Below are 8,659 nucleotides of genomic sequence, written 5' to 3'. Positions count from 1 at the left end.
GTCTTACATTTAAGTCTCTAATCCATTTTGACTTTATTTTTGTGTATGGTGTTAGGGAGTGTTCTAATTTCATTCTTTTACATGTAGCTGTCCAGTTTTCCCAGCACCACTTATTGAAGAGACTGTCTTTTCTCCATTGTATATCTTTTCCTCCTTTGTCATAGATTAGTTAACCATAGGTGCGTGGGTTTATCTCTGGGCTTCCTATCTTGTTCCATTGATCTATGTTTCTGTTTTTTTGCCAGTACCATATTGTCTTGATTACTGTAGCTTTGTAGTATAGTCTGAAGTCAGGGAGTCTGATTCATCCAGCTCTTTTTTTTTCCCTCAAGACTGCTTTGGCTTTTTGGGGTCTTTTGTGTCTCCATACAAATTTTAAGATGATTTGTTCTAGTTCTGTAAAAAATGCCATTGGTAATTTGATAGGGATTGCATTGAATCTGTAGATTGCTTTGGGTAGTATAGTCATTTTCACAATATTGATTCTTCCAATCCAAGAACATGGTATATCTCTCCATCTGTTTGTATCATCTGTAATTTCTTTCAGCAGTGTCTTATAGTTTACTTCATACAGGTCTTTTGTCTCCCTACATAGGTTTATTCCTAGGTATTTTATTCTTTTTGTGGCAATGGTAAATGGGAGTGTTTCCATAATTTCTCTTTCTGATTTTTCATCATTAGTGTATAGGAATGCAAGAGATTTCTGTGCATTAAGTTTGTATCCTGCAACTTTACCAAATTCATTGATTAGCTCCAGTAGTTTTCTGGTGGGATTTTTAGGATTCTCTATGTATAGTATCATGTCATCTGCAAACAGTGAACGTTTTACTTCTTCTTTTCCAATTTGTATTCCTTTTACTTCTTTTTCTCCTCTGATTGCCATGGCTAGGACTTCCAAAACTATGTTGAATAACAGTGGTGAGAGTGGACATCCTTGTCTCATTCCTGATCTTAGAGGAAATGCTTTCAGGTCTTCACCATTGAGAATGATATTGGCTGTGGGTTTGTCATATATTGCCTTTATTATGTTGAGGTAGGTTCCCTCTATGCCCACTTTCTGGAGACTTTTTATCATAAATGAGTGTTGAATTTTGTCAAAACCTTTTTCTGCATCTATTGAGATGATCATATGGTTTTTATTCTTCAGTTTGTTAATATGGTGTATAACATTGATTGATTTGCTTATATTGAATAATCCTTGCATCCCAGGGATAAATCCCACTTGATCATGGTGTATGATCCTTTTAATGTGTTGTTGGATTCTGTTACCTAGTATTTTGTTGAGTATTTTTGCATCCATAGTCATCAGTGATATTGCTCTGTAATTTTCTTTTTTTGTGATATGTTTGTCTGGTTTTGGTATCAGGGTGATGGTGGCCTCATAGAATGAGTTTGGGAGTGTTCCTCTATCTGCAATTTTTTGGAAGAGTTTGAGAAGGATGGGTGTTAGCTCTCCTCTAAATGTTTGAAAGAATTCATCTGTGAAGACAACTGGTCCTGGACTTCTGTTTGTTGGAAGATTTTTAATCACAGTTTCCATTTCATTACATGTGATTGGCCTGTTCATATTTTCTGTTTCTTCTTGGTTTAGTCTTGGAAGCTTATACCTTTCTAAGAAATTGTCCATTTCTTCCAGGTTATCTATTTTATTGGCATAGAGTTGCTTATAGTAGTCTTCTAGGATACTTTTTATTTCTGAGGTGTCTGTTGTAACTTCTCCTTTTTCATTTCTAATTTTATTGATTTGAGTCCTCTTCCTCTTTTTCTTGAAGAGTCTGGCTAATGGTTTATCAATTTTGTTTACCTTCTCAAAGAACCAGCTTTTAGTTTTATTGATCTTTGCTATTGTTTTCTTTGTTTCTATTTCATTTATTTCTGCTCTGATCTTTAAGATTTCTTTCCTCTGCTAATTTTGGATTTTGTTTGTTCTTCTTTCTCTAGTTCCTTTAGATGTAAGGTTAGATTGTTTGAGATTTTTCTTGTTTCTTGAGGTAGGCTTGTATAGCTATAAACTTACCTCTTAGAACTGCTTTTGCTGCATCCCATGCGTTTTGGATCGTTGTGTCTTCATTGTCATTTGTCTCTAGGTATTTTTTGATATCCTCTTTGATTTCTTCAGTGATCTCTTGATTATTTAGTAACGTATTATTTAGCCTCCATGTGTTTGTGTTTTTTACGGTTTTTCCCTTTAATTCATTTCTAATCTCATAGCGTTGTTGTCAGAAAAGATGCTTGATATGATTTCAATTTTCTTAAAATTACTGAGGCTTGATTTGTGACCCAAGATGTGATCTATCCTGGAGAACGTTCTGTGCGCACTTGAAAAGAAAGTGTAATCTGATGTTTTTGGATGGAATGTCCTAAAAATATCAATTAAATCTATCTGGTCTATTGTGTCATTTAAAGCTTCTGTTTCCTTATTCATTTTCATCTTGGATGATCTGTCCATTGGTATAAGTGAGGTGTTAAAGTCCCCCACTATTATTGTGTTACTGTCAATTTCCTCTTTTACAGCTGTTAGCAGTTGCCTTATGTATTGAGGTGCTCCTATGTTGGTTGCATATATATTTATAATTGTTATATCTTCTTCTTGGATTGATCCCTTGATCATTATGTAGTGTCCTTCCTTGTCTCTTATAATAGTCTTTATTTTAAAGTCTATTTTGTCTGATATGAGTATAGCTACTCCAGCTTTCTTTTGATTTCCATTTGCATGGAATATCTTTTTCCATCCCCTCACTTTCAGTCTGGATGTGTCCCTAGGTCTGAACTGGGTCTCTTGTAGACAGCATATATATGGGTTTTGTTTTTTTATCCATTCAGCAAGCCTGTGCCTTTTGGTTGGAGCATTTAATCCATTCACGTTTAAGGTAATTATCGATAGGTATGTTCCTATGACCATATTCTTAATTGTTTTGGGTTTGTTTTTGTAGGTTCTTTTCTTCTCTTGTTTTTCCCAATTAGAGATGGCCCTTTAGCATTTGTTGTAGAGCTGGTTTGGTGGTGCTGAATTCTCTTAGCTTTTGCTTGTCTGTAAAGCTTTTGCTTTCTCCATCGAATCTGCATGAGATCCTTGCTGGGTAGAGTAATCTTGGTTGTAGGTTCTTCCCTTTCATCACTTTAAGTATATCATGCCACTCCCTTCTGGCTTGTAGCGTGTCTGCTGCGAAATCAGCTGTTAGCCTTATGGGAGTTCTCTTGTATGTTATTTGTCATTTTTCCCTTGCTGCTTTCAATAATTTTTCCTTGTCTTTAATTTTTGCCAATTTGATTACTATGTGTCTCAGCGTGTTTCTCCTTGGGTTCATCCTGTATGGGACTCACTGTGCTTCCTGGATTTGGGTGGCTATTTCCTTTCCCATGTTAGGGAAGTTTTCGACTCTAATCTCTTCAAATATTTTCTCTGGTCCCTTCACCCTCTCTTCTCCTTCTGAGACCCCTATAATGCTAATATTGTTGTGTTTAATGTTGTTCCAGAGGTCTCTTGGGCTGTCTTCATTTCTTTTCATTCTTTTTTCTTTAGTCTTTTCCACAGCAGTGAATTCCACCATTCTGTCTTCCAGGTCACTTATCCGTTCTTCTGCCTCAGTTATTCTGCTATTGATTCCTTCTAGTGTAGTTTTCATTTCAGTTATTGTATTGTTCATCTCTGTTTGTTTGTTCTTTAATTCTTCTAGTTCTTTGTTAAACAAAGATTTTCTCGATCTTTGCCTCCATTCTTTTTCCGAGGTCCTGGATCATCTTCACTATCATTATCCTGAATTCTTTTTCTGGAAGGTTGCGTATCTCCACTTCATTTAGTTGTTTTCCTGGGTTTTTATCTTGTTCCTTCATCTGGTACATAGCCCTCTGCCTTTTCATCTTGTCTATCTTTCTGTGAATGTGGTTTTTGTTCCACAGGCTGCAGGATTGTAGTTCTTGCTTCTGCTGTCTGCCCTCTGGTGGATGAGGCTATCTAAGAGGCTAGATGGGAGGGACTGGTGTTGGTTGGAGATGACTGTTGCTCTGCTGGGCAGAGCTCAGTAAAACTTTAATCCACTTGACTGTTGACAGGTGCAGCTGTGTTCCCTCCCTGTTGGTGATGTGGGGCTCAGAACCTTCACTCCAGTGGGTGGACTTCTGTGGTATAAGTGTTTGCCAGTCTGTGAATCACCCATCCACCATTTATGGGATTTGATTTTACTGTGATTGTGCCCCTCCTATCATCTCTTTGTGGCTTCTCCTTTGTTTTTGGATGTGGGCTATCTTTTTTGATGAGTTCCCGTGTCTTCCTGTCAATGATTGTCCAGCAGCTAGTTGTGATTCTGGTGTTCTCACAAGAGGGAGTGAGAGCATGTCCTTCTACTCCACCATCTTGGTTCCTCCTCTTTTCATTATTGATTATAGTCATCCAGTGAACTTTAGCATGAGGTATATTCCAGCTATAAAATGGGCAATAAGATTACTTGTTTGTCCCTTTTTTTCCATCAAAAGAATACTGTGTTTATTAAGTAATTACTACAGTACCATTTTAACCAATACTTATATTGCGTCTGTAATTTTATAATGTTTTGAAATTTATACAGTTTACTTCCCACAGCAATTTTCACATGATACATTTGAGGCCAAAGGACATTCTATGGTTTTGTTTTGATATGACCCAACTTGAGAATGTAGGTTTAACTTCTAACTTCATACCTTTTCAATCAGACCAAAGTATCTTTTAGGTAACAAAGTTATCCATGTGTCAGATGGAACTATGTTTTAAGGGTAGTCCGTTTCTCGAGGTGAATTATAAGGAAGAACAGGTAATGGCACAAAAGTGACTGAAGATAAAGCAAATGTGTTTTCATCCCCAAAATCTTGTTTAAAAATATGATTTAATAAGAAATATTTATTTTCTGTCAACTTTCTGATATAGTTCAAAGTATGTCAGTATACACCAAAAACTGTGCATGAGATTTTATTATAGGTAGAGATAATTAATTCTTTGGGGCCTGTTTTAATCATTCCCTTCCTGAAGCACAGTGGCAGTCTATATATTACTCTAAAGCCTCTGTTTTACATAAAGTTGTAGGATGGAGTTGAATAACAAATTGGCAAAAATCACAAGATGTAACTGAAAAAGGCCTATTTCTTTCACAGGCAGAATTATAGTTTCAAATGGATATATTAATTTCATCAGAGAATACATGGTATTCATTTTCTGATGTCATATTGAGACCTTGCCACAAGCAAAATAATAAATTTTTGCTGAAAAAAGCCTGTTAGCTAAACTTTCACCATAGGGCTCATGTAATTACTCTGTAGATAACTGCTCAGATACAATAGGGAGGCTGGAGTTTTCTTCTAATTGGCAGCTATTAGAGCAGCCACAAGAAAGGATAGATGTGGCCCAGTTATCAAAATTTTAACAAAGATAGGAGTTTTTTGTTTGGCTTTGATTTATTTCCAAGAGCCTCCACACTTTGAATTTGGAATTGTTCTTCAGTCATATGTAAGGAAAATATCTTATTCACCTGCTACCATAATCAGCACCCATTTCACATCTGGGGGTCTCTGCTGAAATGATTGAATCCTGCAGTAACTGCCATTGCTGATACTATCTGTTAGAAAAGAGTGAGGTGTAGAGAGTAATTGGTTATTGTGAGTAAGAGGATCTGTTCCAGGTCATCTCACACAAAATATCCTCAGAGGACCCTTCTCTTCCATTGCCTTTTAATCCTCTGCTGGTGATTTAACCTTTTAGACCAATATATTATTTGACTTTTCCCTAGCTCTGATTCCTTCATAAAATAAAGTGAAAGTACTTGATGTAACTGAAGGCAAACTTTTAATCCACTGGAATTGAAGGTTGAGAATTGGGTCTATGCCATGCAATGACCAGACTGCAAAGCAGATACCAGAAGCTGCTGAGCACTACATTGTGCTCTTAACCAAAATGGCTTAAATGATTCACCTTTATGAGCACACTCCCTTTGAGTTGTTATTCCTATATTGGCAATTGTTTTAATTTGATCCATCCACATTACCTCCTATGTAGGGTAATTACTTGCCCAGACTGTGACATCTATTAAGGTCATCTTCAAAATCAAAACAAATGCCATTCTTTTACCGTCATTGTCCTTCTCTCAATTTTCCAATAGGGTAATCTCACAATTTCATGACTGCCTCCAGTCTATGATATGCTGCCTTCAGAGAGGATTTATTAGTGGTCACTTAACCAGTGTTACAATGAATTGTTTTGAACTTTCTCAGGAACATTTCAATTTGGAGTGTTATTTTTAACTGTGCCCTGAAAAATTTGCCACTATTAAAGAAATTAAGGAATCTTTGCACTCAGTGAGTTGGGAGGGAGGGAGGAAGAGAGAGAGAGAGAGAGAAAGAGAAAAAGAGAGAATTTGAGAATATAAGCCCCCGGACCCACAGGCTATTGTTCATATGATTGCTTGTTCCACTATAGTCCCATTGGGACCTATAACACATACTCTTATCACAGCTCATTGGGGTTAGGGGCTCAGCTCAGTGTACAACCCTGCTATAGGGCAAAGAAAAGTGGTCCATGTGAACATAGAAACTAAAACACTAATTTTTTCAGCACTTCATTCTGAGGCAAATAGGTAGACTAAGGATTAAAAAACAAAACAAGTCATTATGAAATCCATAGTGTTAACAACAGGTTCTCCTAAAAAACCATGATTTACCAGGAGAAATGCATTCATAAAGTTTACTGCTCCAGAACACTTGTCTCCCCTCCCCTACTCTTTGTCTGTCTCTCTCTTTGTATCTCTCTCTCCCCCAGTCTCTTCCCCTTCATTTCCCTTGTCCTTACTGAACATAATATTTTTATAAGCTTCCTTTGACTTTACATATTTGTGGGGGATTGATGACAAAATGAGAAATAGTGTAGTAAATATTCATATTAATCAGAAAATAGTCACCCAGGGCAACATTTTTCATTTTATGCAACAACTAGAAGAGGACAGGTGGCCTTTTTAAATGCCCACAGTTGATTAATGAAATGTGAGATTGATTGTGAAATGCTTGGAGGGCCCACCAGACGGTCTCCCCTCAACTTCTCAGGGAGGGCAACAAAATGTTTTCTTTATCTCACAAAATAAAGTGATTGTTTTTTAACTAAGAACTGATTCTTTCTCCTTTCTCTGTTTATTCAACCCAGGAGAAAGGCTATTCCCCGATGTAATAGTCATATCACCTTACATTTTCATAGCACTTTATGTTTTATGAAGTATTTTAAGGTGAACTGTCTCACCTTACCGTAATAGCCACCCTCTAAGGCTAGGTGGGCAGAAGCCTTATTCTCTTTCATTTCTTGGGTGGGACAACAGAGAGAAAATGAATTGACTAATATTTCACAGTTTGTTAGTACTAGGGTTAAAACTTGCTATTTTATTCCAACATCTGTTCATTGATCTACTATTTGCTTAGGAGGAGTTATCTAAAGAAAGAACTTTTGTCATTTGCTATAAATAAAAATTGAATATCATTTAAATAAAAAATATTGGACCTGCATTTTTATACAATTTATAAGTATGTTCTTTATAGGTTACTAAAATAGGAGCAATAATGACTGTTATTGAGAGATGAAAAATGTTTTTACTGGAAATTGTAGTATGCAAATAAGAAATCAGAAAAATACAATTCAATGAATATAACTGTGAGGTTACTTACCAAGTTTGCTCTAGTTTTCTTGGTTTTAGTAAGATTTAATGGGTATTATTATAATGTGGCTCTATTTTCTACTGATTTCATAGATTTGGAAGTTAAAGCTACTTTATTTAAAGAATTCTATTCTGTGGTTCATCTGTTCATTTCCAGTTAGCTATCACTGCGTAACAAACTATTCCAAAAATTGAGTGGCTTAAAACAACCATTTACATAATATATAATTTTGTAGGTTGGCAATTTGAGCTGGATTCAGCCGTGGATTTCTTTTGTTCTCACCTGGGTTCACTGAATCAGCAGCTAATGTGGATGAGTAATGGCTGATCCATACTGGTCTTAGTTCCACCTGGTCTCTTATCCTCCAGTGGCCAGTCAGAGATTGTTCACATGTTTGTGGAGGCTGTGGAGGGTTGGGAGGAGGCATGCAAAGTCTGTAGAGTCCTAGACTCACAATTGTCACATCTCTATCTTACTGTATTCTTAGAGCCAAAGCAAGTCCCATCATCAAACCAGATTCAAGGGGTGGAAAATAGACTCCCCCTCTCATTGAGAAGAGCATCATAGGTACAGTACAAATAGAGGGAAGAAAGACTGTGCCCATTTTTTGTAATTTATCATATTACCTATTTGCTTATTTTTGGTTTTCAGCAGATTATTATTTGATATTGATGAGGTCATTGGTGCAGCTATTTCAAATCTCTTCAAGGAGTTCACTGGTATTCTATATAGGAAATAATTTTTAATTAAATAGAAGGCTGTTGAAACTTTTTGATAGCTAAAATAATTGCATTTTACATTAGAGGTATTTTAGAATTTTGGAATGTAATATAGAATGAAATTGTTAATTTCAAGTAACAAAAGCTCAAGCAGCATACTGACGATTAATCTCTCTACGTAGAGTCATCATAGTTACTTATGGTTCTAATTCACCTGAATCGCAAAAATATTCCTCAGGAGATCACTTTTCATGTGTGTGTTGCAAATGGATGGATAT

Source organism: Lipotes vexillifer, unplaced genomic scaffold, assembly GCF_000442215.2.
Source record: "Lipotes vexillifer unplaced genomic scaffold, Lipotes_vexillifer_v1.1 scaffold839, whole genome shotgun sequence".
In the NCBI taxonomy this organism is placed as follows: domain Eukaryota; kingdom Metazoa; phylum Chordata; class Mammalia; order Artiodactyla; family Lipotidae; genus Lipotes; species Lipotes vexillifer.
This window is presented reverse-complemented; position numbering follows the sequence as displayed.